The sequence below is a fragment of the Dendrobates tinctorius genome, unplaced genomic scaffold (genome assembly GCF_039654945.1).
Source record: "Dendrobates tinctorius isolate UK_male_01 unplaced genomic scaffold, ASM3965494v1 ptg000302l, whole genome shotgun sequence".
Taxonomy (NCBI): Eukaryota; Metazoa; Chordata; class Amphibia; order Anura; family Dendrobatidae; genus Dendrobates; species Dendrobates tinctorius.
In genome coordinates, this window is record NW_027361969.1 from 4669979 (window position 1) to 4683252 (window position 13274).

Here is a 13274-nt window from a genome sequence, read left to right on the forward strand (position 1 = left end):
AGATTTTTCATTATAAAGCAACAATACAAAGCATGATTATCTCACTAAGGAAAAGTGCCTCTTTCCACCAGCTAACAGTCACTTATTTACTTTGAAAAACTTCCAAATTCGGTCTCCAAATTTGTCTTGATTGAGGGATCAAATTATTTCTGGTGTTCTAAAAGGCTATAGAGAGGGGTGTGTGGGGCAAGTGGACAGAAACAGTAGAAAGGCACAAGATGAAACTAGCAGAGCTTCCAGCGCAGGGCTGAAAGGTGCTTCACAGGAGGACCAAGCTGACAGGCACGGTAATCCAGTGTCCACACGATCGCCCGGGTGGGCTAATGCGAGCCAGTGTGCAAGAGCTCCATATTTCGGTCAGTGGTTAACAGCTGTGTCTAAATGATCAGAGCAGCCTCTGGACACAGCTGTTGCACGGAGATACGAGTTATATAAAAGCAGGCATCTGCCATGTATGACGTGGGCTTAGCTTTTTAGTCCACTGCTTCATATACATAACAGCAACCGGTGCCAAAAACGTATGTCATAAATGGATAAGGGGTTAGGTGAAAGTCAGGGAATACAAAGAAAATATATGTACATCTTAATTTAAGATGACTTGACTAGTGTTCTCGATATGTAACTGCAGATTTAAAAAAAAAAAAAATCTAGTTTTTAGGCCAGTTGGTAAAACCAGAAAGCAACAAATCTGCAGGGTCAGAAACAATCACAGGAAATTAGCAAATCAGTCATAGAATTCAGTGGGGTGTTGTGGGAGAGAGAAGACATATAATACGACTGTGTTTTATCTTAAGGGAATGGTAGAAAGTGATCATGCAAGAAGAGACATCTCCAGGTCCAGATGAATTACACCCCAGAGTACTGAAGGAGATGGCAGAAGAATTTTTTGAACCCCTCTCCATAATCTTTGAAAATTCTTGGAGAACAGGAGAAGTGCCAGAAGACTGGAGAAGAGCAAATGTTGTTCCTATCTTCAAAAAGGGGAAGAAGGTGGACCCAGGCAACTATAGACCGGTGAGTCTGACTTCTATACCAGGAAAGATCTTTGAACAAATTATTAACCCCTTCCTGACATCCGACGTACTATCCCGTCCACGGTACCCGGGCCCGTATGACCGTGGACGGGATAGTACGTCTACCGCGATCAGCGGCGCCCACGTGGTGAGCGCCGCTGATCGCGGCCGGGTGTCAGCTGATTATCACAGCTGACACCCGGCACTATGTGTCAGGGGCGGTCACGGACCGCCCCCGACACGTTAACCCCTTGCACACCGCGATCAAACATGATCGCGGTGTACCGGGAGTTAAAGGGAAGCATCGGCAGGGAGGGGGCTCCCTCCGTGCTTCCCTGAGCCCCCCACGGCAGCGCAATGTGCAGCGCTGCTGCGGGGGGCTCCTATCCTCCAGGCCCCCGAATCCAAGATGGCGACGGGGGCCTTCGGGGACCTGAGGAAGCTGGCTTCCTCAGTGCCTGCAAAGCGCAGGCAAGAGGAAGTCTGCTTCAATGCCTGTGACAGATTGCTGATCTGTCACAGTGATCTGTGATGTGACAGATCAGCGATCTGTCACAGGACAGTGCTGTCCCACCTGGGACTATGTAATAAAGTTAAAAAAAAATTAAAAAAAAATGTAAAAATAAATTTAAAAAAAATCGCCAAATAAATTAGAAAAAAAAAAAAAAAATATTCCCTCAATAAATCCATTTTTTGGAAATAATAAAAAAAAAAAACCAATAAAAGTACACATATTAGGTATCGCCGCGTCCGTAATGATCCGCCCTATAAAACTGTCCCATTAGTTAACCCTTTTAGCGAACCCCTTTAAAAATAAAAAACGAAGCAAAAAATAATGATTTATTATCATACCGCCAAACAAAAAGTGTAATAACGCGCGATCAAAAAGACGCATATAAATATCCATGGTACCGCTGAAAACGTCATCTTGTCCCGCAAAAAACGAGCCGCCACACAGCATCATCAGCGAAAAAATAAAAAAGTTATAGCTCACAGAATAAAGCGATGCAAAAATAATTATTTTTTATATAAAATAGTTTTCATTGCATAAAACCGACAAAAACATAAAAAAAGACCTAAATGAGGTATCGCTGTAACCGTACTGACCCGAAGAATAAAACCGCTTTATCAATTTTACCGCACGCGGAACGGTGTAAACGCACCCCCCCAAAGAAATTCATGAAACGCTGGTTTTTGTTCATTCTGCGTCCCAAAAATAGGAATAAAAAGCGATCAAAAACTGTCACGTGCCCGAAAATGGTACCAATAAAAACGTCAACTCGTCCCGCAAAAAATAAGACCTCACATGACTCAGTGGGTCAAAATACGGAAAAATTATAGCTCTCAAAATGTGGTGATGCAAAAACTATTTTACAATAAAAAGTGTCTTTTAGCGTGTGACAGCCGCCAAACATAAAAACCGCCATAAATAGTAAGTAAAACCCCCCGTTATCACCCCCTTAGTTAGGGAAAAATAATAAAACTAAAAAAAAAGTATTTATCTCCATTTTCCCGTTAGGGTAAGGCTGTGTGCACACGCTGCGGATTAGGTGCGGATTCATCCGCGCGGATTTTGTAAAATCCGCAGGTCAAAAGACCTGCGGTTTTACCTGCGGATTGCTCTGCGGTTTTGTCCTGCGGTTTTTCATCTCCTCAATAGAGGAGATGGGAAACCGCAGGAGAATCCGCAGAAAGAATTGACATGTCAATTCTTTCTGCGGATTGAAAACCGCAGATAATCCGCGCGGAAAATTCCGCACCGTCTGCACTGCGGCTTTTGATTCCCATAGGGAATCATGGTACTGGGGTCCGCAGCAGCCAAAACCGCTGCGGAACCGCAGCAAAATCCGCAGCGTGTGCACACAGCCTTAGGGTTAGGGTTAGGGCTAGGGCTCAGATTAGGGTTAGGGGTGTGTTGGGGTTAGGGTTGGAGTTATAATTGGGGGTTTCCACTGTTTGGGCACATCAGTGGCTCTCCAAATGCAACATGGCGTCTGATCTCAATTCCAGCCAATTCTGAGTTGAAAAAGTCAAATGGTGCTCCTTCCCTTCCAAGCTCTGCCATGCGCCCAAACTGTGTTTTACCCCCACATGTAGGGTATCAGCCTACTCAGGACAAATTGCAAAACAATTTTTGGGGTCCAATTTCTCCTGTTACCCTTAGGAAAATAAAAAATTGGGGGCAAAAATATCATTTTTGTGGAAAAAAATGATTTTTTTATTTTCACGTCCGAGTGTTATAAACTTCTGTGAAGCACTTGGGGGTTCAAAGTGCTCACCACACATCTAGATAAGTTCCGTGGGGGGTCTAGTGTCCAAAATGGTGTCACTTGTGGGGAGTTTCAATAGTTTAGGTACATCAGGGGCTCTCCAAACGCACATGACACCCGCAGACCATTCCATCAAAGTCTGCATTCCAAAACGTCACTGCTTCCCTTCCGAGCCCCGACGTGTGTCCATACAGTAGTTTTTTCCCACATATGGGGTGTCAGCGTACTCAGGCCAAATTGGACAACAACTTTTGGGGTCCAATTTCTCCTGTTACCCTTGGGAAAATGAAAAAATTGGGGACTAATTGATCATGTTTCTGGAAAAAATACGATTTTTTTATTTTCATGCCCTGGCATTATAAACTTCTGTGAAGCCCTTGGGGGTTCAAAGTGCTCACCTCACATCTAGATAAGTTCCTTAGTGGGTCTAGTTTTCAAAATGGGGTCATTTGTGGGGGGTTTCCACTGTTTAGGTACATTAGGGGCTCTCCAAAGGCAACATGACACCCGCAGACCATTCCATCAAAGTCTGCATTCCAAAACGTCACTACTTCCCTTCCGAGCCCCGACGTGTGCCCATACAGTAGTTTTCTCCCACATATGGGGTATCAGCATACTTAGGACAAATTGGACAACAACTTTTGGGGTCCAATTTCTCCTGGTACCCTTGGGAAAATAAAAAAATGGTGACTAAAAGATCATGTTTGTGGAAAAAATACGAATTATTTATTTTCACGCCCGGGCATTATAAACTTCTGTGAAGCACTGGGGGGGTCAAAGTGCTCACCACACATCTAGATAAGTTCCTTAGGGGGTCTAGTTTCCAAAATGGTGTCATTTGTGGGGGGTTTCCACTGTTTCGGTACATCAGGAGTTTTCCAAACACGACATGGTGTCCGATCTCAATTCCAGCCAAAAACGTCAAATGGCGCTGCTTCCCTTCCGAGCTCTGCCATGCGCCCAAATAGTGGTTTACCCCCACATGTGGGGTATCAGCGTACTCAGGACAAATTGCACAATAACTTTTAGGGTCCTGTTACCCTTGGGAAAATAAAAATTGGGGTGAAAAGATCATTTTTGTGGAAAAAATATGATTTTTTAATTGTACCGCTGTACGTTATAAACTTCTGTAAAGCCCTTGTGGGTTCAAAGTTCTCACCACATATCTAGATAAGTTCCTTGGGGGGGTCTAGTTTCCAAAATGGGGTCACTTGTAGGGGGTTTCCACTGTTTAGGTACATCAGGGACTCTCCAAACGTGACATGGCGTCCGATCTGAATTCCAGCCAATTTTGCATTGAAAAAGTCAAACGGCGCTCCTTCCATTCTGAGCTCTGCCATGCGCCGAAACAGTCGTTCCCCCCCCACAAATCAGGTATCAGCGTACTCAGGACAAATTGCACAATAACTTTTGCAGTCCAATTTCTCCTGTTACCCTTGGTAAAATAAAAAAAATTGAACCTGAAGTATTTTTTTTGTGAAAAAAAGTTAGATGTTCATTTCTTTTTAAATATTCAAAAAAATTCCTGTGACGCACCTAATGGGTTAATAAACTTCTTGAATGTGGTTTTGAGCACCTTAAGGGGTTCAGTTTTTAGAATGGTGTCACTTTTGGGTATTTTCTATCATATAGACCCCTCAAAGTGGCTTCAAATGTGATGTGGTCCTAAAAATAAAATGGTGTTGTAAAAATGAGAAATCGCTGGTCAACTTTTAACCCTTCCTAACAAAAAAAAATTTTGGTTCCAAAATTGTGCTGATGTAAAGTAAACATGTGGGAAATGTTAGTTATCAAGTTTTTTGTGTGCCGTATCTCTGTGATTTAAGGGCATAAAAATTCAAAGTTGGAAAATTGCGAAATTGAATGAAATTTGAATGAAATTTTACCACTAACATGAAGTACAATATGTCACGAGAAAACAATGTCAGAATCACCGGGATCAATGGAAGCGTTCCAGAGTTATGACCTCATAAAGGTACAGTGGTCAGAATTGTAAAAATTGGCCCGGTCATGAACGTGCAAACCACCCTTGGGGTTGAAGGGGTTAAACAACATGTATGTCAATACCTGGATAAGAATGAAGTGATTAAACAGAGTCAGCATGGGTTTGTAACTAATAAGTCATGTCAGACTAACTTAATTTCCTTCTATGACGTATCACTGATTGGGTGGATCAAGGAAATGCTGTAGATTTCTCTCATACAATCCTTATTGAAAAAATGATTAAGTATGGAATGGACAAGGCAACTGTTAGGTGGATTCATAACTGGCTTAGTGATCGGACCCAAAGAGTGGTCGTAAATGGCTGCACATCCAGTTGGAAGAATGTCTCAAGTGGGGTACCACAGGGCTCTGTCCTGGGCCCTGTATTGTTCAACATCTTTATCAACGATTTAGATGAAGGAATTGAGGGTAAACTGATTAAATTTGCTGATGACACAAAGCTAGGAGGGATAGCTAATACTAGAGAAGAGAGAGAGAGGATTCAAAAAGATTTAAATAAACTGGAGAAGTGGGTAGCAACTAACAGAATGGTTTTTAACAGGGAGAAATGCAAAGTACTACATCTGGGCAATAAAAATGAAAAAAGCATATATAGAATGGGAGGAATAGGGCTAAGTGACAGCACATGTGAAAAAGACTTGGGTATACTAATAGATCACAGACTGAATATGAGTCAACAGTGTGATGCAGCAGCAAAAAAGGCAAATGCAATTCTAGGATGTATTAACAGAAGCATACAGTCTAGATCACGTGAAGTCATTATTTCCCTCTACTCCTCTTTGGACAGACCTCATCTGGAATATTGTGTCCAGTTTTGGGCACCACATTTTAAAAAGACATCAACAAACTGGAGCAAGTTCAGAAAAGAGCGACCAGAATGGTGACCGGTCTGCAAACCCTGTCTTATGAGGAAAGGTTGCAGGATTTGGGAATGTTTAGTTTGCAAAAGAGAAGACTAAGAGGAGACTTAATAGCCGTCTACAAATATCTAAAGGGCTGTCACATTGTAGAAGGATCAACTTTATTCTCATTTGCACAAGGAAAGACTAGAAGCAATGGGATGAAACTGAATGGGAGGAGACACAGATTAGATATTAGAAAAAACTTTTTGACAGTTAGAGTGATCAATGAGTGGAACAGGCTGCCACGAGAAGTGGTGAGTTCTCCTTCAATGGAAGTCTTCAAACAGAGGCTGGACAGACATCTGACTGGGATGATTTAGCGAATCCTGCTTTGAGCAGGGGGTTGGACCAGATGGCCCAGGAGGTCCCATCCAACTCTACGATTCTATGATTCTAAGAATCCCAGGCTGTGCCCTCTTTGTGACGAACAGATAAGTACGGTATTTAGGAAATTCAAGGCTCGCAATAACAAGGGACAAGAGCGTTGTGGGTTCTATTTTCTTTAACAAAGATCCTTTATGCAATCACTTGTCTTTTCTCGGGTCAGCCATATAGTAGAAAAGATTGTTGCCAACACGAGCGGCTGTTTGGCCAACAGTTGTAATAAATGACAAACCACTGCCTGTTTACACTGGATTGGCATCAATGTTCACACACCACGAGATGTTTATATTTAGCTTTTTTTCCTTCTACTTTCCCTCCATCGGGAACCAAATGTACACAAATCAGTGAGGAACCAGGGCAGTGGGGTGTCCGTAAGGGCAAAAAAAATATATATATATATATATATATATATATATATATATATATATATATATATATATATATATATATATACATACACACACACACATATACACACACATATACACAATATATATATGTGTAGATATATATATGTGTAGATATTATATATATATAGATATTATATATATGTAGATATTATATATATATAGATATATATATATGTGTAGATATTATATATATATATATTTATTTTTTTTTTCCCCTCTTTTCACAAGAGCTGTAATCGTTTATTTTTCTGCTAACATAGGGATATGAGGGCTGGCCTTTTGAGACATGAGTTACAGTTTTGAATAACACCATTCATTTTACCATATAAATGTACTAGAAATTTGGGGAAAAATTTTTGACGTGTAGTAAAATGATGGGGCAAAAAGCGCAATCATTTTTAGGTTTTGTTTTTTACAGTGGTAATTGTGCTGTAAAAATCACCAGGGAACATGATGAATCTGTCAAAACTATTACAGTAATAAAAATATTCGGAATTTTGGGGGAAAAAGTGTCTTTTTAAAGATTCACTTATTTTCCTCTGGATGGAGTGGGAGATTATGTTTATGCTTTGCTTTATTGATACTTATTTTTGGTGTAAATAGACCATTTGATTGCTTTTCACTTTTTTTGAGGAGCTGCAACAACAACAAAAAAAAAAAACCTTTCATTTTATTTTTTTATTCATATTAACACATTTACAGATAGGGTTGATTAATTTTATACTTTAAAATATCAGACTTGGAGACAAAAAAAAAACAACCTGTTTTTAATGGGGGAAAGAAGGGTTTACAGGAATTTGTAAAAAAACTTTACTTTTATTTTTCAGTCCCCTTAGAGAGACTTGTATTGCAATATTCAGAACAAATGATTGCAGGATCAAAAGTATTTCAGTATATAGACAAAGTTATGTTCTCTCTCTTATGAAACAGAGTTACAGAAGGCCAAAGATAGAAGCTGGGTTGGCCTCTATCAGTTCCCAAGTCGTCATAACATCCCATTGGCCCTCTATGATTGTGATGGGAAGTGGTGATCATCGTTTATATGCAACTGATCATGATTGACATAAGCATTTAAATAGTTAAACAGCAGTGATCAGAGATGGTGCCGCTCACTGCTTTAGGTATGGAGTGTGCTCAGCTTCTTAAGTCTGCACTCCATACACGGCACTGGACATGTGACTTACTATTAAAAACGAACTTGACAGCAGTTTTAGCCGATATAAGGGCAGAGTAAAGTCCTGCAGTGCGCAGGCGCTAGAAAAGGTCAGAGAGGCCCAGCGCCTGCGCACTGCAGTACTTTTCTCTGCCCTCAACAGGGCAGATAAGTACGCCTGCACAGAAGCAATGCTGGGAGCGATGAAGCAAGCAGGAGGGTGGCATCACAAGAAGATGGGAGGCGCCAGACCTGGGACCTGTGACATCCATTGGACCGGTCCGCCATCCCGGGTGAATATAACAGAACTCATTTTTAACTTTCAGGTCGGACCGGGGGCTTATCTACAGCATTATAGAATGTTGTAGATAAGCCTTCAAAGAAGGCAGTGGCGGTATCTCAAGACATAACAGGCTTCCCCCATTAAGATGCATGGCTGCAAAGGGATTAAAATTTTTGCCCATACTGCTTTTTTTCTATGCTTATGTTTTTTGCCCTCATCTTCCATGAGCCATGCTTTTTTGTGATGTTTGTATTTTAGCTGGACTTTAAATAAAACTAAAAAATATAATACACAGATAAACAAATGTATATAATAGTACATCTTAAAAATAATATACAGTGGGCACAGAAAGTATTCAGACCCCTTTAAATTTTTCACTGTTTCATTGCAACCATTTTGAAACTTCAAAAAAGTTCTTTTTTTTGTCCTTATTATTGCACACTCAGCACCCCATCTTGACTGAAAAAAAACAAATGTAGAAATTTTTGCAAATTTATTAAAAAAGAAAAACTGAAATATCACATGCTCATAAGTATTCAGACCCTTTTCTCAGTATTGAGTAGAAGCACCCTTTTGAGCTTGTGCAGCCATGAGTCTTCTTGGGAATGATGCAACAAGTTTTTCACACCTGGATTTGTGGATCCACCTGTCAGTCTTCCTTGCAGATCCTCTCCAGTTCTGTCAGATTGGATGGTGAACGTTGGTGGACAGCCATTTTCAGGTCTCACCAGAGATGCTCTATTGGGTTTAGGTCAGGGCTCTCTGGCTGGGCCAGTCAAGAATGGTCAGAGAGATGTTCTGAAGCCAATCTTCCTGTGTGTGTGTTTGTTTTTTTATAGCTGTGTGCTTAGGGACATTGTTTGTTGGCAGGTGAACCTTCAGCCAAGTCTGAGGTCCAGAGTACTCTGGAAGAGGTTTTCACTGTTGGGATTGTATTGGGCAGGTGATGAGCGGTGCCTGATTTTCTCCACACATACCGCTTAGAATTATCACCAAAAAGTTCTATCTTCGTTTCATCAGACCAGAGAATCTTATTTCTCATAGTCTGGGAGTCCTTCATGTGTTTATTAGCAAACTCTATGCAGGCTTTCATATGTCTGGCACTGAGGAGAGGTTTCCGTCATGCCACTCTACCATAAAGGCCCGACGGGTGGATAGTTGACTTTGTAGAACTTTCTCCCATCTCCCTACTGCATCTCTGGAGCTCAGCCACAGTGATCTTGGGGTTCTTCTTAACTTCTCTCACCAATGCTCTTCTCCCACAATTGCTCAGTTTGGGTGGACGGCCAGGTCTAGGAAGACTTCTGGTGGTCCCAAACTTCTTCCATGTAAGGATTATGGAGGCCACTGTGCTCTTAGGAACCTTGAAGTACAGAAGAATTTTTTTTGTAGCCTTGGCCAGATGTGTGCCTTGCCACAATTCTGTCTCTGAGCTCCTTGGCCAGTTCCTTTGACCTCATGATTCAGTTTAATTAAACACAGCTGGATTCCAATGAAGGAGTAGAACCATCTCAAGGAGGATCACAAGGAAATTGACAGCATGTGACATAAATGAGTGTCTGGGCAAAGGGTCTGAATACTTATGACCATGTGATACTTCAAATTTTCTTTTTTAATAAACTTTCAAAAATATCTACATTTCTGGGGTTTTTTTTTTTTCAGTCAACATGGGGTGCAGAGTGTACATTAATGAGAAAAAAAAAACAGGATTTTTGGGTTGCTTACCGTAAAATCTGTTTCTCGGAGCCTTCATTGGGGGACACAGAGACCATGGGTGTATGCTGCTGCCACTATGAGGCTGACACTATGCACAAAAAAAGGTTAGCTCCTCCTCCGCAGTATACACCCCACCAACCGGCAGGAATTTCCTCAGTTAGTGAGAAAGCAGTAGGAGAATTAACAGAATAGATTGAAACAGAACAGACAACTCAACTGTACATAACCAACAACATAAGAACAGGAGTTGTAGAACATGGGAGGGTGCTGTGTCCCCCAATGAAGGCTCCGAGAAACAGATTTTACGGTAAGCAACCCAAAAATCCTGTTTTCTCGTTAGCCTTATTGGGGGACACAGAGACCATGGGATGTCCCAAAGCAGTCCCTGGGGTGGGAAACAAACTTCCATCAGGCCAGTGGACTCACCACCGCTGCCTGCAGGATCCTTCTACCTAGGCTGGCCTCCGCCGAAGTGTAGGTGCGGACCTTGTAGAATGTCACAAACGTGTGAACAGATGACCAGGTTGCAGCTTTGCAAAGTTGCAGCGCGGAAGCTCTGTGGCGCACCGCCCAGGAGGCACCCACTGCCCGGGTAGAGTGAGCTCTAATTCCCGGAGGGGCCACTCGATGCTTGATCCGGTAGGCCTCCAAAATTGCCGACCTGATCCAGCGAGCAATAGTAGCTTTGGAGGCCGGCTAACCTTTCCGCGCCCCATCTGGAATGATGAAAAGAGTCTGACTTCCTCAAACGAGTCGTTCTAGCTAGGTAGACCTTCTTTGCCCTGACCAAGTCCAGCTTGTTCAAGGAGCGCTCCCGAGGGTGAGTTGGACCCGGACAAGAGGACGGGAGAACAATATCCTCATCCAGGTGGAAAGTGGACACCACCTTACCTTAGGAAGGAAAGAAGGCGGAGTCCGTAGAACTACCTTGTCCTGGTGGAGCACCAAGAAAGGGGAACGACAAGAAATGGCCGCCAATTCCGACACGCGCCGGATAGAGGTGACGGCTACTAGGAAGGCTACTTTCCATGAAAGGAGAGATTGGGAAGCTTCCCTGAGAGGTTCAAAGGGAGGACCTTGCAGAACCTCGAGAACCAGATTAAGATCCAATGGATGTACGGGCGCACGGTAGGAGGAGCCGCATGAGCCACTCCCTGAAGGAAGGTCTTGACCTGAGGACGGGAGGCCAATGTCTTCTGGAACAAAATGGATAGCGCCGAGACTTGACCTTTTTAAGAGCTGAGGGCAAGGCCTGAAGAAACGCCAGGACAGAAGGGGGAGAAAATGACATGGGCGGAATGTTATTGGTCTCACACCAAATGAAATAGGCTTTCTGGCCCGGATCATGGTATGAATAACCTGATAGTTTCAAAACCTTGGTCTCAATAGCCACGCCGTCAAATTGAGCGGCCGAAAATTGAGGTGGCAAATCGGGCCCTGAGACAGCAGATCTGCCCTGTCTGGAACCTTCCAGGAGGCGTCCGCGAGAAGGTTGACGATGTCCGCGAACCAAGACCTTCTGGGCCAATTCGGGGCGATGAGGATGACTGGACTTCCTTCTGCTTTGATTTTTTCAACAGCTTGGGAAGAAGGGGAAGGGGAGGGAACAGGTAGGGGAGCTCGAACTAAGACCAAGGAATGGTCAGAGCATCGGCGCCCCTGGCGAGAGGATCTCGAGCCCTGGATACAAACTGTGGGACTTTCCTGTTGAGGCGAGACGCCAGCAGGTCAACGTCCGGAGTTCCCGAATGACGGCAAAGTTGATGAAATACATCCGGATGTAAGGACCACTCTCCCGCCGCGGGACCCCCGCGGCTGATAAAATCGGCGGCCCAGTTGTCCATGCCGGGAATGTGCACTGCGGATATTGTTGGAACTGAAACCTCTGCCGAGTGAAGAATTTTGGACACTTCCGCTAGGGCTGAGGCACTCAGTGTCCCCCCCTGGTGGTTGATATCTGCCTCCGTTGTGGCAGTCTGTCTGAATACGGATTGGCAGGCCCCTGAGAAGTCTCTCCCAGTGAACTAAAGACAGATAGATCGCCCGTATCTCGACGACGTTGATCGGCAGAGCTGTCTCTAGTCGACCACCAACCCTGAACAGTGTGATTGCGAAATATTGCCCCCCCAGCCGAGGAGGTTGGCATCCGTTGTTACAATCTGTCAGTGAATGAGAAGGAATGACCGTCCTAGGGCAATGAGAGGTGACGTCCACCACCAAATGAGGGACTGCCTGACCTGGTATGAAAGGCGAATTGGACGATCCAGGGAAAGAACAGACCTGTTCCACCGAGACAGGATGGCCTGTTGGAGGGGTCTGGAGTGAAATTGAGCAAAGGGAATCGCTTCTGTCAACGCCACCATCCTTCCTAGAACTTTCATGGCTGTCCGGGGAGATGGAAGTCGTGTGGTCTGCAGCTATCGTACATCTCGCTGCAGAGAAACTATCTTCTCCTCTGGGAGAAAAACCCTCGATTGACGAGTGTCGAACAATAGGCCCAGAAACACCAGACGTTGTGTCGGAACAAGGCAGGACTTCTTTTTGTTGACGAGCCACCCAAAATTGGACAGGGTGTAGAGGACGATGGTAAGATTTTGGCGAGCCTGGTGAAAAGACGGAGCTTTGATCAGAATGTCGTCGAGGTACGGAAAAAGAACGAGACCTCTGAACCTCAACAAGGCCATCAACGCCGCCATGATCTTTGTAAAAACGCTGGGTGCGGTGGCGAGACCAAACGGCAGTGCAACGAACTGGTAGTGGCCCTGGTGAATCCCAAAACGCAGGAATCTCTGATGCCCGGGAAAGATGGGAACATGTAGATAGGCATCTTGAATGTCTATTGAACACATGAACTCATGCGCCTCCATGGAAGCGATTACCGACCGAAGAGATTCCATCCTGAAATGACGCAATCGGACCCTCTTGTTCAGTAACTTGAGATCCAGGATGGGACGAACTGCACCATCTTTTTTCGGCACTACAAACAGGTTTGAATAAAACCCTGTGAAACGTTCTGATTCGGGAGCGGGCAAAATCACCCCGGAACTGAGGAGAGAGGTGATGGATGCGAAGAACCCCGGACTAAGGCAGGGTATTTTGGAAGGACTCAAAGAAACGATCCCGGGGACGAGAAACAAAC

At 43.8% G+C, this 13274-nt stretch overlaps 1 protein-coding gene across 3 annotated transcripts in view; it reads right to left on the reverse strand.

Annotated features, from left to right (window-relative positions):
* LOC141073470 (catenin delta-1-like) overlaps positions 1-13274 on the reverse strand; it is a 152705-nt gene that overhangs the window by 85647 nt on the left and 53784 nt on the right. The window lies entirely within an intron of this gene.